Below are 20,637 nucleotides of genomic sequence, written 5' to 3'. Positions count from 1 at the left end.
TCCCTGCCAACACAAGTGAATGTGTAACTTTTTTTTTTTTAATGTGTAATTTTTTTTAATAAAACATGCTCTTTTTTATAATCTGTTTCTATTTTCTTAATATGAACAATAGCTGAATTTATAAGGATACAGATTTTGGTCACTAAATGGCTCTTTTTTTAGTATTTTTTTCCTACCCAATATTGGTGAAAATATTAAATGACACCTTCCAGGATAATACATTTTAGACACTGTTGACTTAGGTCATACTTACAATGGAAGCAGTGCACTTTCAGTATACTATACAGTGACAGATCACTCACAAATGATTGTTCAGCTGACATGCCCTTACCACTTCAATAATTGACTGCCAAATGATTGTTCAGTTGTTAGTTATTAGAGATGAGCGAACCTGGAGCATGCTCGAGTCGATCCGAACCCGAACGTTCGCCATTTGATTAGCGGTGGCTGCTGAACTTGGATAAAGCCCTAAGGCTATGTGGAAATCATGGATATAGTCATTGGCTGTATCCATGTTTTCCAAACAACCTTAGAGCTTTATCCAAGTTCAGCAGCCCCAGCTAATCAAATACTGAACGTTTGGGTTCGGATCGACTCGAACACGGCTCGCTCATCCCTATTAGTAATCTCTCCCATCCGGCCTCCAGCCTTCCCATATGTAGGAACTTTCGGCACAGACAAGTTTTCCTATGCTGTCTATGGGGAGGGTTAAAGCGACTCTGTACCCACAATCTGACCCCCCCCCCCAAAAACCACTTGTACCTTCAGACAGCTGCTTTTAATCCAAGACCTGTTCTGGGGTCCGTTCGGCAGGTGATGCACAACGTCCGGGGCTTACATTTGTATATGCATTAGGCTGGCACCACCTCTCCGTCCTTCCTCCCCACCTTCCTCATCATTAGGAATGCTGCAGGCAGATTGCCTCCTATTCCCCACCTGTGTGTATAATGAACATGGGCTGGATCGTTAATGCACCTGTGCAAAGGTCAAACAGCAGTAAATGTTCCTGGAGCATTCATAATGATGAGGAGGGTGGGGAGGAAGGACGGAGAGGTGGTGCCAGCCTAATGCATATACAAATGTAAGCCCCGGCCATTAGACACAGCGCTGTAGGATTAAAAGTTGTTTTTATGACAATAACTGCATCCCCTGCCGAACGGACCGCTGTACAGATCTTGGATTAAAAGAAGCTATCCGAAGGTACAAGTGGTTTGGGGGGGGGACAGATTGTGGGTACAGAGTCGCTTTAAAGGAGAAGTCCACGCAAAACTAAAAATCCAATGCAGGTAGGGGTCGGGGGAAAATAATAAAAAAATTATATTTACCCATCCCTGTGACCCTCGGTGCCAGCCACCAAACATTTTCTCCCAGCTTCCCGGTAGGTCGCGACCCGGGGGAAAGTACCTGCTCAGCCAATCAGTAACTGCAGCGGTATCCCCTCTCAGTCACTGATTGGCTGAGTGGGCATTCCTAAGCTGATTCATGACTTTCAGGAGTGGGAGCTAGAGGAGGCCGCCGGGGTTTGGGAGCAGTAACACAGCACTGTGGGGGCACAGGGACAGGTAAGTATACAGGGGGAGATTTATCAAACATGGTGTAAAGTGAAACTGGCTCCGTTGCCCCTAGCAACCAATCAGATTCCACCTTTCATTTTCCAAAGAGTCTGTGAGGAATGAAAGGTGGAATCTGATTGGTTGCTAGGGGCAACTGAGCTAGTTTCACTTTACCATGTGTGATAAATCTCCCCTACAATCTTTATTATGGCCCCGCGCTCACCTGTTAGCACTGCATTTTTACCCAGACTTTCCCTTTAAACTGCGACAGAGAGCTCTGACTGCAGCTTATCTCTCCTAGAATAAAGCAGTCAACGGTGATTTTCTATCACGCCCAACCCCCATCTCCACAGACATCATCTGTCGGTAGTCAGTCAGGAGAGCCCCATATACCTTATATCTGTGTGCCGTGGGTATGGCCAACAAAAGTATTAGGGGTATGGAGACCTTTAGCCATACTTCTGGTGGTGGCTTATCCACTGTGAGAACAAAGAATCCAACATGCCTAGTTCTTCTTTCCCTGACATTAGCCATTGGAGGAGCTTTAGGACACCCCAAAAATGCATCTGCTGTTCATGTTATGTGTATAACCAACTTAGGAGCCTCTAATTCATATTTAAAAAAAACAGGTAAATTCTCAGGATCACATTCTCAGGATGGTTTTAAAAAGTTAATAAAGTTACAAATGTATTGCTCAAATAATAATATGTGCATAGACACAACAGCTCTGTGACAGATGGTCAAAGATATTTAATACTTCAAGCTGCAATGTAATCTTTATACTGTTCCATAAAGGTTTAATATAGGGTTGTACCTGATCCACCCACAACAAGGAACACCTTCTAGACTTTATAATCTACCTCTATGCTAGGTGTCAGAGACAGTTCAGTGTATTCTAGTCTGATACATTAAAGGAAATCATGATCTCAGCATCCGCAGAAATAATGAAACAAAGGACGGATAATGAATGTTGCGCTTTATAGGCTCATATTACAATGTCTACAAGGTGTTATTAAGGGTTAGGTTTACATGAGCTGAATCACGACACCAGTCCTGTACACAACCTGCAGAATCTCTCACAGCTACATTCTATTTGCATCTAATTCCGAGCATTATAGGAACTACCTAAAGGCATCCTATTGCAGGTAACAAGATTTTAAGGCTTGTACCCTCTTTCCTCCATCTTTTTTGGTCTTGCAGACTACAAAGCCTAACCTCAGCAATCCTGCACTGTTTGCCACAATACCATGCACGGGTGGAAGCCTTTGTTTCTCCTTTTCTGGCATTTGGTATGGCTTACTGACTGTTATGGGACAGGGCTGCACGGACATCGCTAATGATAACCGTTTCACCCTTGCTAAACAATCAGGTCGTGTAATAGGCCCAGTAAACAAGCAACGATCTACAAGCGCTCGTTTACAATATTGATCAGGCCTTCATTGGCCCATGTAATAGGACCCTGACTCCCAGAAACATCATTACACCTGTCCTTAAGTTGTGTGTGATATTAAAAATCAGCCCTATTCACCTTATTGGTAGAAAGCTGCAATACCACACACAAACTGTGGACAAGAGTGGCGCTGTAATGAAAATGAATCCAACAGCATCCAATCTTCCAAAAAATCAAATCTTTATTGTGTTTACAAGCAATTATAACATTTCAACTCGCAATGAGTCTTTGTCAAGTATACATTAACAGTCCAATAGTGCTGGTTTAAAAAGGCAACCCATTCGGACAACCCCCAATCAGGGCTGTGGAGTTGGAGTCGTGGAGTCGGATTTGGAGCTAGTTTTGGCTGGAGTCGGAGTTGCAGTCGGAGCTAGCTTTGGCTGGAGTCGGAAAAAATGTACCGACTCCAGCTTTAAAAAAATCTTTAAAAAATGTAGAATTGAATTTTGATATGAATTTTACAAGTTTTGCTCATGAATATATATTATGAGCAACATTCTGATAGGACACTGGCCCTATTACATAAGGGTGGTCATGGAAAAGTTGTCGGTCACTATTTTGCAGTTTGTTTCTGAGCTGGAAGAGTCCATTGTGTGGGGGGAGATCTGTGCTGTTCTCTTCCTGGATGCTGGATGACTGTATACAGGGCTCCAGACTAAAAAATTTACCTGGGAGCCATTGGCTCCTAACCTGAAAAATTTAGGCGCCAAATAGAATATTTGGTCGCCAACATTTTAAACCATGTAAAATTAATGTTATGTTAAATGGGACTTACTGTGTGCAGAGGCCGCGGCAGCCTCCTCCTCCTTTAGATTCTCTCTTTTCTTAGTTTGAAAATGTTCAACATGGAAACTTGCAACCTGACAACCATATACAGTCTGACAACCATATACAGTCTGACAACCATATACAGTCTGACTCAGTACTTCAGCTTCACTTGGCTAGCCTTTTAATGAGGCTTACTCTTCTGAACTTGAACTTAAAGGGAACCTGTTGACCCCCGTGCCAGGGTGACAGGCTCCCAACCCCCCGTTAGAGCCCCCTATACTCACCTCATCGCGCCGGATCCCGCTTCTGAAGATGGTCGGGTCACGGAGATCTCAGCCGCTGCAGCCCGGCGTGCGCTGAGAGATGAGTCCAACGCTCAGAGAATGACAGGAGAGTCCAGCGCTCCGTCATTCTCTATGAGTGTTGGACTCATCTCTCAGTGTGCGCGTCAGGCTGCAGCGGCTGAGATCTCCGTGACCCGAGCATCTTCAGAAGCGGGACCCGGCGCGATGAGGTGAGTATAGGGGGCTCTAACGGGGGGTTGGGAGCCTGTCACCCCGGCACCGGGGGTGACAGGTTCCCTTTAAAAGCTTGCAACAGTCTATACATACTGAGCTAGACTTATGACTGCAGCCATAGTGACCCCCCACAAGATGTGTATATAGATAGATATATCTCTCACCTAGTGACTAATGCAAGTGACCCCCTACAATACAGACACCTGAGGGGCCCTGATAATAATAATTGTGCATATATCTATCTCCCAGTGTCTGCAGCCAGTTTGCCCTACACTTATAGATGACCCCCTCCTCCCCCCCATTATAGATGCCCCCTTCTCCCCCCCATTATAGATGCCCCCTCTCCCCCCCATTATAGATGCCCCCTCTCCCCCCCATTATAGATGCCCCCTCTTCTCCCCCCCTTATAGATACCCCCTTCCCTTATAGATGACCCCCTCTACCCCCCATTATAGATGCCCCCTCCTCCTCCCCATTGTAGATGCCCCCTCTTCTCCCCCCCTTATAGATACCCCCTCCCCTTATAGATAGCCCCCTCTCCCCCCCTTGAACATGGCCCCTCTTCTCCCCCCATTATAGATGCCCCCCCTTCTCTTCCCCCCATTATAGATGGCACTCTCTTCTCCCCCCATTATAGATGCCCCCCCCTTTCCTTTATGCTAAGCAGTATTTAAAAAAAACAAACACACAAACTCACCTGACAACCCGCTCCCCCGGCGATCCTCTTCTTCTTCGGACGCTGTCCCCGGCTGATGCGCGGCTGCCGGCGGTGTCCCGTCCTATCCCCGGCAGCGCGGCGCATCAGTGAGCTCCCTGTACGCCGGGGCTGTGACTTCTGACACAGGAAGAGTCTCTGACGCGCGCTTCCTGTGCCGGAAGTCAGGGCCCCAGGCAGCTCACTGATGCGCCGCGCTGCCGGGGATAGGATGGGACACCCCCGGCAGCCGCGCATCAGCCGGGGACCGGACTTAGAGACAGCGCGCCGCCGCCGGGGCCAGTCGCAAATGGCGCCCAGATTAATAAATCTGGGCGCCATTTGCAAAATATTAGTCGCATTGGCGACCATTTTGGTCGCCATCTGGAGCCCTGGTATATGAGCAGCAGTGTAATATGGAGATATCCTGTGTAATATAGAGGAGGAGGAGAAGAAGACATAAGTAGTGTAGGTGTAACTTCTGTCCTCAGTGTGGTGTTTTCTCTCTGGGAGAAGATTGTGTGTTTTTCTTCAGTGTTCTATGGCTGCAGTAGGCTGTGTGTGTGTGCTATGGCTGCAGCAGGCTGTGTGTGTGCGTGTGCGTGTGTGCTATGGCTGCAGTAGGCTGTGTGTGTGTGCTATGGCTGCAGCAGGCTGTGTGTGTGCGTGTGTGCTATGGCTGCAGTAGGCTGTGTGTACATGTGCTATGACTACATCAGGCTGTGTGTACATGTGCTATGACTACATTAGGCTGTGTGTATGTGTGCTATGGCTGCAGCAAGCTGTGTGTGTGTGCGCACACTATGGCTGCAGTAAGCTGTGTGTATGTGTGATATGGCCGAAGCAGGCTGTGTGTGTGTGGTGTGTGCACTATGGCTGCAGCAAGCTCTGTGTGTGTGTGTGTGTGTGTGCGCTATGGCTGCAGCAGGCTGTGTGTGTGCTATGGCTGAAGCAGGCTGTGTGTGTGCTATAGCTGCAGCAGGTTGTGTGGGGGTGTGTGTATGCTATGGCTGCAGCAGGCTGTGTGGGTGTGTGTGCTATTGCGTGCCCCCACAGTGACCTTCTATATCACTATGTGTGACCCCTCTCTATATCACTATGTGTGACCCCCTGTATATCACTATGGCTGACCTCTATTTCACAGGTATCTGGCATTGTTAGCAGTGTTTTTTTAAGTATGGTGAATATTTAGTTAGAAACATAGAAGACTGTCAGCAGGAAAAGATCACCTTCTCCATCTAGTCTAGTTCTGAGTTGTTCAGGACATGGAGGCTGGAGACTGGCTGCATCCACTGCACACACAGGAGAAGCTTCCTTTGTATGTTTCAGAAGTCGCCCCAGGATCATGTAATACATTAGGGAGAAGCTGCTGAGCCAGTGTGATAAATAACTCCCCTGGTATATGACTGGCCATTTATGAAGGAGCAGGAGTCGGGAGTCTGAGTCGGTCCTGATAAAATTCAGGAGTCGGAGTTGGAGTCGGAGCTGCGGCTTACCGACTCCACAGCCCTGCCCCCAATCGCCGCAGAGTAAAGGCGTCCTTACTCCTTTATGCCATGTTCCATACTAATCACGGCCGTTGTTGTAACGGCCGTGATTGGTACGGAACCTACATTGTGCTGCAGGCCTAGGGAATCCCTGACGGAGTGTATACACAGGATATACACTCTGGCACAGGATCCTTAGCGGCGCCGTAGAAAACTGACAAAACCCTGTCAGTGCACACTATGGAGGTAGCATAGTGTGCAGTGGGGAGATCTGATGCAGGCGCACGGTAGAGATCATCTGGCCAGTACTGCAGTACCGGCCGGGATGATCTTTTCTGAGACCAGACGGTCTCATACTACATGTGAACATAGCCTTACTCTGAGGCGATTGGGGTATGTCTGTATAGGTTGCCTTTTTAAACCAGCACTATAGCACTGTTAATGTATACAAAGACTCATTGTGAGTCGAAATGTCATATTTGCTTGTGAGCACAATAAAGATTTGAAGATTCTTTGGAAAACTGAATGCTGTTTAATTCATTTTCATTCCTGTATGCATTCCCACTTACTGAGATCATGCTGTCTAAAGGACCGTCTAGTGCTGTTGGACCTACTCTCTAAAGAGTGGCGCTGTGTCTAAAAGCAAGCAGCTGTTTTTCCATTTAAGGGGTACCGGTTGCAGGCACTTTAATGTGTGCAGCGCTACTTTTACTGAAGCAGCACCAAACACATTAACCCCTTAATTCCGCGGAATTCCGTCACCTGTACGCACGCACGGCCACGTGCCTTTCCGCCGGCTCCATAGACACCATTCTATGGGCCGTCTGATTCCACATTCCGCCGAAAGAATTGACGTGAATTGACGAGAATTCCTCAGTGTGAACTTAACCTAATGCAGGAGGGCAAAATTGTACACCCTAGCGCGGTCCTGGGCTATGGAGCGAGATCACGAGCTGAGCCCGCCCCATAGCGGGTGAGGACCGGCTGCTATCTGCAGCCAGGCCCTCACCCTCAATGGCGGGCCGCCACGACCGCCGCGTTTAACTATAAGTGACCAGAGCATCTCCGGTCACTTAGCGATTGGGACCCCAGCAGCGTGTCTGCGGGGGTCCCGATCGCATTTCCTGACTGCCAGAGGTCTTCTACTTACCTCCGTGCATTCCTCAGTTTGGTGCGGCAGGCTGAATCAGAAGATCAAAGATAACACTGATCCCTGTTATGCTATTGCATAGCAGGGATCAGTGTGAGGAATCAAAAGGTATGAATGTGATAGTTCCCTAAAGGAACTATAAAGGTGAAAATAAATAAATAAAAGTTTTAAAAAGTGCCCCAAAGCCCCTTCCCGCAATAAAAGTGTAAATCAACCCTCTTCCCATTTTATTCATAAAACACTTAAAAAGTAATAAAGTTAATTAACATAGTATATACCGTAGCGTGCGTAATAGTTCGATCTATTAAAATAAAACAATACTATTCCCGCACTGTAAACAGGGTAAACAAAAAGCGGTAAAAAAATGCAGATTGCTTTTTTAAATGACATTTTATGTATATAAAAAAAAATTTTAAAAAGCGATCAATACGTTTGATCTAGGAAAAAATGTTACTAATAAAAACTAGAGATCATGATGCAAAAAATGACGCCCCATACGACCCCGTAGTGAAAAAATAAATGCGCTATAGGAGTCGCAATAGGGCCATTTTAAATATGCCTATTAGCAAAAAAAAGTTTTACTGCTAATAAAAATAGTAAAATGTTAGAAAACCTAGTAACCATACATATCGCTGTGTTAAGACTGACCTATAGAATAAAGGAAAAATGCCAGTTTTACTGTTAAGTGCATTACTTAAACATGGAACCCCCAAAAAATTGCGGAATCGCATTCTTTGACCCAAACTCACCCCATAAATGATATTTTGGGTGCTCCGTCATTTATTTTATGGCAGATTGAAAGGCCATTACAAAGTACAACTGTTCCTGAAAATAACAAGCCCTAACATGGCCCTGTAGGTGGAAAAATGAAAGAGTTACGGGTCTTAGAAGGCGAGGAGGAAAAAACAAAAAAGCAAAAGTGACAATTGGCCCGGTCCTTAAGGCCATTTCAGGCTCTGTCCTTAAGGTTAAAATCTTCCTAATGGGGGAGATTTATCAAACATGGAGTAAAGTGACACTGGCTCAGTTGCCCCTAGCAACCAATCAGATTACACCTTTAATTTTCCAAAGTCCGTGAGAAATGAAAGATGGAATCTGATTGGTTCGAGGGGCAACTGAGCCAGTTTCACTTTACACCATGTTTGATAAATCTCCCCCAATGTGTATAAATGTTCCAACTGCATAGAGGCATCGACAGATAGAATGTATATAGTTGTACATGGTTGACAAAATAACACATATTACAAGGTTATAAAACTTTGTAATTTATGTTATTTATGTGAATGGCCCCCTTCCCCGTGTTTCCCCCCACCCACGCTAGACCCGGAAGTGTGGTGCATTATACTCACCGCATTCATGTCTCCCGGCAGCCATCTTGAGACAATGACGTCGTCTTCGGGAGGCTGGCCGAACCGCTTCATCCGTCCCCATGCCAGCCCCCCTCTGCCACGTCATCAGCAGCTCAGCCGCGATTGGCTGAGTATAACTGTGCTCAGCCAATTGCGGCTGAGCACAGTTATGATGCGGCAGAGGGGGGCCGGCATGAGAGACGGATGGAGCGGTTCGGCCGACCTCCCGAAGACTAAGTCATTGTCCCAAAATGGTGGCCGGGGTTCAACACGAATGCGGTGAGTATAATGCACCACACTTCTGGGTCTAGTGTGGGTGGGGGGAAGGGGGCCATTCACATACATAACATACATTACAAAGTTGTATAACTTTGTAATATGTATTATTTTGTGAATAATTGTTTAGCGCCGCACTACCTCTTTAAATATTTGAATATTTTTTTCTGGAGATCCCCTTTGAGCACACAATGTGGGTTTACAGATATGAATAGAGATGACTACACCTAAACAAGCATGTTAAATTAAAATGGTCTAAGTAGGTTTAGTTTTCACTTCATAACTAAGGATTTATTATAGAAATTTGGAAGTAATAAAAACAGAAAAACATTATAAGTTTAAATAAAAAAAACAAAACCAGGATGTGAAAGTTACGATAAGAGCCCAGCAGGGATCCATAGAAAGCTGAAATAACAGCAAGCGTAAGAGACAAATCAAAGTAATTTATTATTGTCATCTTTTATGAAGCAAATCATCATAGCTTTCCAGAGTCTCTTCACTTCTGGGAAGAAGGCGACTGGAGATAGGGTGTAATTATCTTCATAAATAATAAACTCTGATTTAACCAATGTTCTTTCTTTACAGCAGCAGGCATCATCTATTATCGGGCTGCTACAAAGCCGCAAGCTCTGGAATGTACCCGCACCACAAGTGTCATCCAGATGGAATCCAGTTCTGATATAAAGGAACAACGACATGAGGTAGGCACCAGTGGTTCAAGGAAAAACCTAAAGAGAGGCCGAAAAGGAATCTATTTCCAAGAGAGGCCAGTGAATACACAGGCAGCAATCCAGAAGACCTACCATATAAGCACTCCCATATCTCTGCCACATCTAAATAGATATATGACAACTGCCTCCATGTGCAGAGTACTGTAAGCTGCATAGGGCTGGTGATGCCACATCGTACATCAACAGCAGTACTGACAAAGCTTAGCTATCCTGGAGGAGTTCTAATGTTTTTTTTTTTTTGGTCAATAGCAGACGATAGCAATTTTATTAAATATACTATCTAGTAGGGCTGGGCAATTAATCTAATTAATTCAATTAATATGCGTAGAATTTGTGAATCAATTTTTTTTTTTTAATCCTGAATTCGATTAGAAAAAAAAAGTGTAGAGAGAGAAGCTCCTCCTGCAGGACTTAGCAGGACTGCCCGTCCACAGCCATTCGCATCCACAAGAAACCCACACCCACGTGATCACCGCCGGCCACCCCATCCCCACCTGCACCCACAAGATCGCTGCTGGCCAGCCCGTCTGCAACAGGACCAGCAGCAGCAGTAGACAAGCACTGAGCCCCATGGGGCTTTACTGGAGAGGACTGAAGATTATGGGTGAGGATTCGGCCTGGTGTCCCACCCCTCCCTCACCACGTTTTTTCCACATGTTGTTCAGCACCACAAAAGTCTTAAGGCCCTATTACACGGAGCGATTATCGTTATTCCCTAAAACGATCGTAAATGAAACATTATCTGTCCATGTAATAACACCTAACAATCAGAAGACAAATGAAAAATCGTTTACTTTTGTCTTTCAACAGGTTGTTGGTAGTTCGCCAATCATTTGTTGCATTGCACATTTGTTCATGTAATTAGTCATTCGTCGATAAATCATGTTGTTTGGGTTGTCCTGAGGAACGATTAACGACCATATAACAACGTAAAAACGATTGTTCATAACAGTAAGCTGTGAATGTAATGCCTGCAGAATCGTTCGCTACAAAAATTGCCAGTTATCGCTAGTGATCGATCATTATAGCAAATCTTTGAACGATAATCGCTACGTGTACTACAGCCTTTATGTACAGACTTCAACTGGCACAAAAAATGAAATGTCAATATTATCTGTTCTCATCGCCTGCTGTGCCCACTCTGATGGTGCCGCAGCTGAGCACCACCACCTGGGTCAGTTTCAACACTGCAGAGGTGCCCAATAGACAGTCAGGGTCCAACCAATTATTACTGCATGTAGAAACAAAAGCAGGAAGTGCTGCTTAGTGAGGCCTGGTAAGCGTCAGGCCAGGTGAGTATAACCTTTTATTTTTTATTATTTTTATGCAAGCCTGAGCTTATACTTAAAGGGGTAATGCGGCGGTAAACAATTATTCACAGAATAACACACATTACAAAGTTATACAACTTTGTAATGTATGTTATGTCTGTGAATGGCCCCCTTCCCCGTGTCCCACCACCCCCCACCCGTGTACCCGGAAGTGTGGTGCGCTATACATACCTGTCACGTGCCGACTCGTCTCCGATCTTCAGTCAGCGATGTCGTCTTCGGCCGAATCCCTCCGAGCGTCCCGAGTGCCGGCCGCCCTCTGCCGCGTCATCGGCTGCTCAGCCGTGATTGGCTGAGCCAAACTGTGCTCAGCCAATCACGGCTGAGCATCTGATGACGCTGAAGAGGGCGGCCGGCACTCAGGACGCTCGGGGGGATTCGGCCGGGCCGTCCGAAGACAGACGACATCACAGACTGAAGATAGGAGACGAGTCGGCACGTGACAGGTATGTATAGCGCACCACACTTCCGGGTACACGGGTGGGGGTGGTGGGACACGGGGAAGGGGGCCATTCACAGACATAACATACATTACAAAGTTGTATAACTTTGTAATGTGTGTTATTCTGTGAATAATTGTTTACCGCCGCACTACCCCTAAGAATTTTGTGGGATTTGACAAACCCCTTATTTGAAATGCAGTAATTCTAGCTCTAGACACGGACAACCCCTTTAGGTATATTTGTATACATTTTTGCCCAGACATTGTCCCTGCAAGTATTGCATTTATTTTACATTGCTGAGGTTGGACCAACATGACATGTAAAGCCCCAATCTCCATCTACCATAAGAGACCCAAATGAATTTTAGGACTACTGTGTGTACCTGTATCTTATGAATCGTGAAAGTCTTCCCCACAAGAGGTTCTATTGCCGCTAAAGTTTTATTTTTGCATGCGCATATTGTGCATTTTGATGCTTAGATTGAACACGGTTCTCGATCCTCTTTAAAAGAATTCCCTAGGTATAGAAGGGTTAAGATCAATAAAACTCTGTTTAGGAGATGGGAAGTATTGGCATGTCACAGTATTGTAGTACGTCACATTATCACACATTGATCTATACTGCAGTTCATTGTTTTCTCCTATTCCTACATTAACCACCATTGGGAGAGTACATTTATCATAGAAAACAAAAAATTGAATATGGACTTGCTGTCAGTTCTTTTTATAGTTACTCTGTCCCTAAGCTATTATCCACAGAAATCTGCTCTCCCTAACAATGGAATTGTCATGATTAGCAGAAATAGTCAATGCAAAGACACACACAAAAAAAATCTCTGGACTTTTTGTTACTGACATAGCATTTTAAGAGCTTTGTCTGTCACTGGATCATTTGTGCAGCCTTTTAAAGGGGTACTCCAGCAAAAATCTTTTTTTTTTTTTTCAAATCAACTAGTTTCATAAAGTTATATACATTTGTAATTTACTTCTATAAAAAAAAAATCTCCAGTCTTCCAGTACTTATCAGCTGCTGTATGACCTAAAGGAAGTGGTGTTTTCATCTCAATCTGACACTGTGCTCTCAGCTGCCACACCAGTCCATGTCAGGAACTGTTCAGCGCAGGAAAGGTTTTGTATGGGGATTTGCTACTGCTCTGGACAGTTTCTGACATGGACAGAGGTGGCAACAGAGAGAACTGAGTAAGACAAAAAAGAAAACACCACTTTCTGCAGGACATACAGCAGCTGATAGGAAGACATACAGCAGATGATAGAAAGACTATAGGAAGACGAGATTTTTAAATAGAAGTAAATTACAAATCTATATAACTTTCTAAAACCAGTTGATTTGAAAGAAAAATATTTTAGCTGGAGTCTTCCTTTAAATTTACTGTAGGCTGTATAAAAGTTTTCCAGGACTCCCTTAGGCTGCATTCAACTTCTTCAGCCACCAGTAATTAAATGCAGAGACTTAAAGGTTTGGACAGACTTGAGCATGCTCAAGTTGTGCTCATCTTTAAAAAAAAAAAAAATTCCAAAAGGTCTTTATTAAGGCTACAAACACACTTGGCGGGTCTGCAGCGAGTCTCCTTGCTGAGTATATGCAGCGAGACTCGCTGCAGATCCCGGCCCTATACTTTCAATGTTAGACAAAATCGCAGCAGAGATGTACATCCCTGCTGCGAGTTTGTCCCCAGCCCGCCCCGTTAACCCCCCGTCCGCCGGAGCATATACTTTACCTGATCCCGGCTCCGGCTTGCTTCGGCGGTTCCCAGAGTCTTCAGCAAGCCGGAGCCGGGATCAGGTAAAGTATATGCTCGCTCCAGTGCCCGCCCGCAGCCCCGGCCGTCTGATCACCCCCCCGCAGCCCCGGCCGGGGGGGGGGGGGTAGATCAGACGGCCGGGTCTGCGGGCGGGCGATCGGGGCTGCGGGGGGGTGAGTTCAGACGGCCGGGGCTGCGGGGCGGGGGGGTTTGTGATCAGACGGCCGGGGCTGCGGGGGGGGGGGGGGGGTGATCAGACGGCCAGGGCTGCGGGGGGGTGATCAGACGGCCGGGGCTGCAGGCGGGCACTGGAGCGAGCATATACTTTACCTGATCCCGGCTCCGGCTTGCTGAAGACTCCGGGAACCGCCGAAGCAAGCCGGAGCCGGGATCAGGTAAAGTATATGCTCCGGCGGACAGGAGGTTAACGGAGCGGGCTGGGGACAAACTCGCAGCAGGGATGTACATCCCTGCTGCGATTTTGTCTAACATTGAAAGTATAGGGCCGGGATCTGCAGCGAGTCTCGCTGCAAATACGCAGCAAGGAGACTCGCTGCAGACCCGCCAAGTGTGTTTGTAACCTAAAAATGTTTCTGTCTCTCTTCTGCAGCATATCATGCCCTCTCTCACATACATTACAGGCTGCTCTACCCTGTTCAGAAAGAATTCCATCAGACAGTTCAGTCTTCACACCCTCTGAATGATCACGATTTATATAAAATCTAACATTAAATAGTATTTATATATAGTATTTAAACAAAACACCATCTACACCCAGACAACAACTTATTATTCTTCATCCCAGACTCTCACTCTCCTGCCTGCCTCGGAGATGGCAGAACACTATAACACATGCTGTTCTCTTCCAGACCAGCTGGTTCCCTATTATAAAGAAAGGATGAGAAAACTGCCGGATGATGGATGGAAAGAGAGCGAGGAGCGTGAAGTAATATTGCTCTCGCAAGACCACATGTAAAGTTGTAAAACAGATTTCCAGGCTTACTGCAAAGTGCAGGATAATACTACTTAGGAAAGATTATACCTCACCGGTAGTCTCTGTGACAGTAGTTCACAAGTGCATAACAAACACTGCGTAAGAGGTCATTGTGCTCTGCAGTCCACCAGGTGACTTATGGTCCTTTTACATGGAGCGATAATTCGGCCAATCGATTGTTTAAGGATTTTGAGGAAACGATTTTATTTTTATAACGATCAGCGTTTAGACTAAAAGATAAATCGTTTGAAAAAATCGTTATTGCCATGGTTTTAAGATTGCTTAAGCCAATGATGGCTAACCTTGACACTCCAGCTGTTGCAAAACTACAATTCCCATCATGCCTGAACTACCAAAGCCATATCTTTGGATGCTCAGGTATGATGGGAATTGTAGTTCTGCAACAGCTGGAGTGTCATCTCACACAAAGGATGAATATGTGAAAGACTACTTAGACGAAGCAATCCGCTAATTTAAAGGGAACGACCAACGATGATTTGAGAACATGTTGAAAGATCAAAAAGAACGATTTCTCGCTCATCGCTTGCCGTGTTGACACGAGCCGATTATCGCTCAAATGCGATCGTTATCATGAAAATTCAAAGGATATTCACTCCGTGAAAGGACCATTACTTTGTATATTGGGTGCACAGCCATTTTGCAATTGGCCCCAATCAAAGCAGAAAACCCTGTGAATGCCAGTGAAGAGTCCATGCTATTGCTGTGACAATCGGAGGGCACTTGGCAGCATCTTTAGGCTTTGTTCTAAGACTAGTGCCTCCACAAACTCTGCCAAGGTTTTGAGGAAATTACACGAGTGCTCAGGGTGATGATGATGATGATAATAATAATAACACAATGCACCCTCACCTTCACCCCACCCGTGCTCAAACGCTTACTCGGCCTATCAACAGTTGCAGCAGTCATGTCATGCCAAGAAACCCGAAAGCCCTGCACTAATGATGAGCAAACTTACAGAAAGTTTGCGTTCATCTGAACACATAGGGGGAGATATATCAAACATGGTGTAAAGTGAAACTGGCTCAGTTGCCCCTAGCAACGAGATTCTACTTTTCATTTTCCAAATGAAAGGTGGAATCTGGTTGCTAGGGGCAACTGAGCCAGTTTCACTTTACACCATGTTTGATAAATCTCCACAAACTCTCAAAACTTGATTGCCGGTGTCCTAAGAATATGGACGCAGCTCTATGGATTAATGGAAAACATGCCCCAGGACATCCCCTAGGGCAGCATTTATCTTCTCCAGTTACTAGGAGTAAAATGCAGAGCGTTCGGCATAGAGTAAGCCCAAACTTACTCTACGTTTTCTCATCACTGCACAACAGAGAGAGTAGGAGCAGAGGCAGTGTAGGAGCAGGCAAGGTACCAGTATTTGCCCCCTCCCTGAGCCTATATGTATAAAATGCTCAGTCTAGATAACCCTTTTATTGACATATTATCATTGCATCCCTGTGTCCCAGCCCGGTCCACAGATGACTTATAAAGTCAAAGATTCATCACCAATGGCAATCCTTAGGCTGGCCATGCAGACCCTTCCAGCTCCCCTGTAGGTTTGCACACTTGGATTGAATGAGACCAGTTTTGACTAGAGATGAGCGAACCTGGAGCATGCTGGAGTCCATCCGAACCCGAACTTTCGGCATCTGATTAGCTGGGGCTGCTGAACTTGGATAAAGCCCTAAGGCTATGTGGAAAACATGGATATAGTCATTGGCTGTATCCATGTTTTCCAGACAACCTTAGAGCTTTATCCAACTTCAGCAGCCCCAGCTAATCAAATGCCGATCGTTCAGGTTCGGATCGACTCGAATCCGAACCCGGTTCGCTCATCTCTAGTTTTGACGTAAATTCTAAATGAAATTGTGCAGTTTGGGAATCCATTCTCTATAGAAAAGAAACATGTGCAATTGCCCAAGCTTAAAACTGGAGGTTGGGGGGGGGGGGGGGTCCTCCAGAAACCAGAAATAAAAAGGGGGGGGGGGGGGAATAAATAAAATGGCTACTTAATTAAAGGGATCCTGTCACCCAGGGTAGAACCCACCCTACCCCTGCATATAGGATTGTATACTCACCCTCTCCTGCCAGTCCCACCATGGAAAAATCACTGCCCACTCAATAAGCAAATGAGCAGAAATCAATGAGCAATAATTGCAACAGAGGAGTGGTGGACGGCAATTTCTCTGCAGTGGGACCAGCAGGAGAGGGTAAGTATATGATGCTTTATCCAGGGGTAGGGCGGGTTCTATCCAAGGTTCCAGGTTTCCTTTAAATGTATATTGAAACAGACAAGAATGGAAAATACATATAAGCCATTCATGGTAAGAAAATTGTGGATTCTGAAGATGTTTAGAGATGCACATGGTATGAGCACACTAGAGACTGAATATAAAAAGCCAGTGACATTTTGTCTCCAAGCATCACTAAAGCGGCGGCAGCATACCAAAAATATCTCAGCCAACAACACATACTACATAAAAGCAAAATTGTGTTCTAAAGGTTAAATGTTAGCAGCAGCTTTTTATACCATTAAAGTGGTGACCATGATTACGTCTTACTTCCGGTATTTATAATAATTTTGGACCTATGTAAAATATTTTTTCATCAGCCTGAAAGGAGCGGTGCCTCTTTGTTAGTATGAATAGAGAAGCGGGGCTGGCTTAATGGCCAAGTACATTAAAAAGAAGAGGTGAAATCATTGGCATTGGAAGCATTTCAATAATGGGAGCACACCTAGATAGTGTATTCTCATAATGGCTTACAATGTGAAATAGTACTTGGAGCAAACAGCAAAAATTACCTACAAACATGGCCGATATGCAACAGCATATCAACACCACCGGAGAAGGGCAAAAGGGGCAACGCCCACATAAATACAGTGAATAGGAGTCAGTTGTATTCTCTCAGTGCTCCCATTAGCCAAACTGTGCTAAATATTTTATTTCCAGGAAAACAGACCTGTCCCTGTAATCTGCCTTATGTGAGGGTAGCACACTCAGATCTGTGTTATGGTCAGCCCCTCAGCATAGTTTAGTGATAGACATGCTGATTACCCTTAGGGTACGTTCACACTACGGAATATGCTCAGAAACTTCAAGTGGAGGCCGCACGGCGATCTGCGCTTAAAGTTTCGCCTGTCCCATTGACTCAATAATTTTCTCAAGCTCAATCCGCCATCCTCCCAAAAAATTGGCATGTCAATTCTTTGGGCGGATGGTGGATTGAGCTTCCGTAATGGGAACATATCTTATGCCCCACCACAGGGAGAAAAATTCCTTCCAGACTACAAAATGGCAATCAGAATAATCCCTGGATCAGCGTTTTATTACCAGAAATCTAGTGCTCAGAACTTGTCGCTCGAGCTAATAAACCATGCCATAGGAGGATACTTGTTTCTATCAACACATTCCATTGTTGGAATACTCAGCGCATTGTTGAAATACTCAGCTTCTCACCTTCTTTACTGACCATCAGCTTATATTGGTGCCATTTTGTTCATGTGAAGAAAACACAATGGCCCAGATTTTTGTACAAGTTAAAACACCTCTTCTATTTATTGGAGGCCACACATTACAGATCCATGACTGATGCAGCAAAATAACTTACTGTGGCACATTAAAAGGGCAAACTGACAGGGGTAAAACACTTTGGGGCTGGGTTCACACTACGTATATTTCAGTCAGTATTGTGGTCCTCATATTGCAACCAAAACCAGGAGTGGATTGAAAACACAGAAAGGATCTGTTCACACAATGTTGAAGTTGAGTGTATGGCCGTCATTTAATGGCAAATATTTGCTGTTATTTTAAAACAACGGCTGTTATATTGAAATAATGGCCGTTATTTACTGTTATATGGCGGCCATCCACTCAATTTCACCATTGTGTGAACAGAACCTTACTGTGTTTTTAATCCACTCCTGGTTTAGGTTGCAATATGAGGACCACAATACTGACTGAAATATACGTAGTGTGAACCCAGCCTAATATTTGCCAATTGTTTGTAAAAAGTAAAACACCAGGTCACAAACAGAACATGAACAACACTGCCATATACACAAGGTAACTGTTCTTCAAGAGGGACTATCTTTGGCTATTCATTGGTGAGTGAACAGATGTTATTAGAGAGTCAATGGGTGAGAATGACGTTTCTTGCTATGGCGCTTTTTCAGGGCTGTTTGGCATTCCTCAGTGTATTTGGAGTTTTGTGAAATAACACCCGAAAAATGCCATGTCCATATGTATATTGGAATTTTTTCTGGTGGTTTTCCCTAGTTTTCAATAAAAATTCTGGAACCACATGGTACAAAATAACATGAATTGTACTGAAAAAAAAGGCAGAAATAGAAACGTCTTTACACTAACATAGGAAAATGGCAGGGAAAAAAAAAAAAAAAAAAAAAAAAAAACACAAAAAAGGCAGGAATGTAAGTGGCATATTTTCAGTCCCAAAAAACACTGTGCAAACAATGTTTTACAGGAGGCTTCGGGTTATGGACACCTCTGCAATGATGAAGCCAAAACAACTTTCTAAATAAGTCTTTAAACTTTTAAGGGGATTTATTTATTTCTTAAATTAGGCCCTGTCCCCAACTGTCCCGCCGGGTTCACTAAGAGGCACACGCATCTTAGTGAAACCGCCCTGACCTGCACTGGCCGTACATCGGGTGCAGAAATCTACACCTAGTCCCAAGCAGGTGTAGATGTCTGAGATGATTTTATCTTGGTAAATCAGGCGAAGGAGGCCATGCTTCCTTCCCGTCTTGTCACACCCCCTTGCCCACGCATCAGGAGAGCGGGGGATACGGCTGGTGTGCACCAGGGAGAAGAGGGTAATCTGTGCCTTCTCCCTGGTGTACGCCAGTGGTGCAACCTTCATTAACGCCCCCCTCAGTGTTAGTGGAAAGCAGCACAGAGGGGGAAGGAGATGTACAAAGCAGCATAAAGAGGGAACAGTGAAGGGCAGCTCACAGAAGCTCTAGATAGAGAACAAAGCGTACAAAAGGTACGCAAGGTCTGCAAGGGAGAGACGTGTACAAGTATAAGAAGAAAGCAGAGAACTCACAGCAAACTCTAGACTCCTGAACACACAAACCTCACATCCAAGATGATATAAGGAAACTGAATATCAAGGGCCCAAAAAGGAATGAAGATAATCTTTTTTAACTCTAGGAAACCACTATTAAGGTAACTGCAGTCTATACGCTGCTATATAACAAACTCTGATCAGATGCAACTAATAAATGGTAACCTTTCTGGCATTTAAGCAGCAAAAGGATCCAGCAACTTTACCTTTCTTTTTTAGGATTTGTTTTCATGGCGTTTGTAAATTTTAACTTTAAATTATGTGACAAAATTATGGGGTTTGAAATAAAGTTTTTACTCCCTGAACAAAATCTCGATGAGGGTGTTTTTCACCCTTATATCAACAGCTGATTTTCATTGCAACCATTTTGGGATATATAAGGTTTTTTCAGCGTTTTTCACAAATTTTTGAAAAGGTGGGGTGAACAAAAAACAGCAATTCTGAAATTGTTTTTTTTATTATATTTCACCACAGAGATACAGAATCCCCTTTACAATATGGTAACACAAATTCTGCATAGCTCATTAATATATATATATATTATTTTTTTTTACATAGTAAGACGTTGTACAAGGGAAAACAGTGTGTTTAGTTTTGCTTTTTTTTCTACTTAGGATAAAATGAATCTGTTAGCTGCAATTGGTACCATTCATGTATCTGAGTGTCTATAACATAGAAAAATAGATTTATTATCTGGTGCAAAGAGTCAGAAACATTTTCCCAAATGCTGAGGGTTGTAATCCTTCCTCTCCCCCCCCCCCCCCCCCCCGCCCTCTCACATCCCTATACCTGCTTGATTGACAGGGTACTTCAGGGGCTTGGGAACACCTCTTTGACTCTTCAGACCAGAGTGTAAAAGCATATTTCTAAGTTATAGCAACAACTAAACCAATGTCAGCAATTTGGAATTACAGCTGATAGAGTCACTTTAGGTCCCTCTTGACCATCCAAGTCATTGACTATGGATGGTTGTGGCACAGGTCTGTAGCCCACGGCATCCACACCCAACACATTCATGGTGCTTTGCA

At 44.6% G+C, this 20,637-nt stretch overlaps 1 protein-coding gene across 2 annotated transcripts in view; it reads right to left on the bottom strand.

The window, feature by feature from the left end:
* DHRSX (dehydrogenase/reductase X-linked) overlaps window positions 1-20,637 on the bottom strand; it is a 199,697-nt gene that overhangs the window by 163,302 nt on the left and 15,758 nt on the right. Inside the window, exon 1 of one of the 2 annotated variants that reach the window (XM_069945361.1) lies at window positions 763-849. The exons of the other annotated variant lie outside the window; for it this stretch is intronic. The gene's annotated coding sequence lies outside the window, so the exon portion shown is untranslated. Of the gene's footprint in view, window positions 1-762; window positions 850-20,637 lie in introns of those variants that run through there. 2 annotated transcript variants of the gene reach the window in all.

Source organism: Dendropsophus ebraccatus, chromosome 11, assembly GCF_027789765.1.
Source record: "Dendropsophus ebraccatus isolate aDenEbr1 chromosome 11, aDenEbr1.pat, whole genome shotgun sequence".
NCBI lineage: Eukaryota > Metazoa > Chordata > Amphibia > Anura > Hylidae > Dendropsophus > Dendropsophus ebraccatus.
Note: the sequence above shows the minus strand (reverse complement) of the source record. Positions and strands in the feature narration are given on the sequence as shown.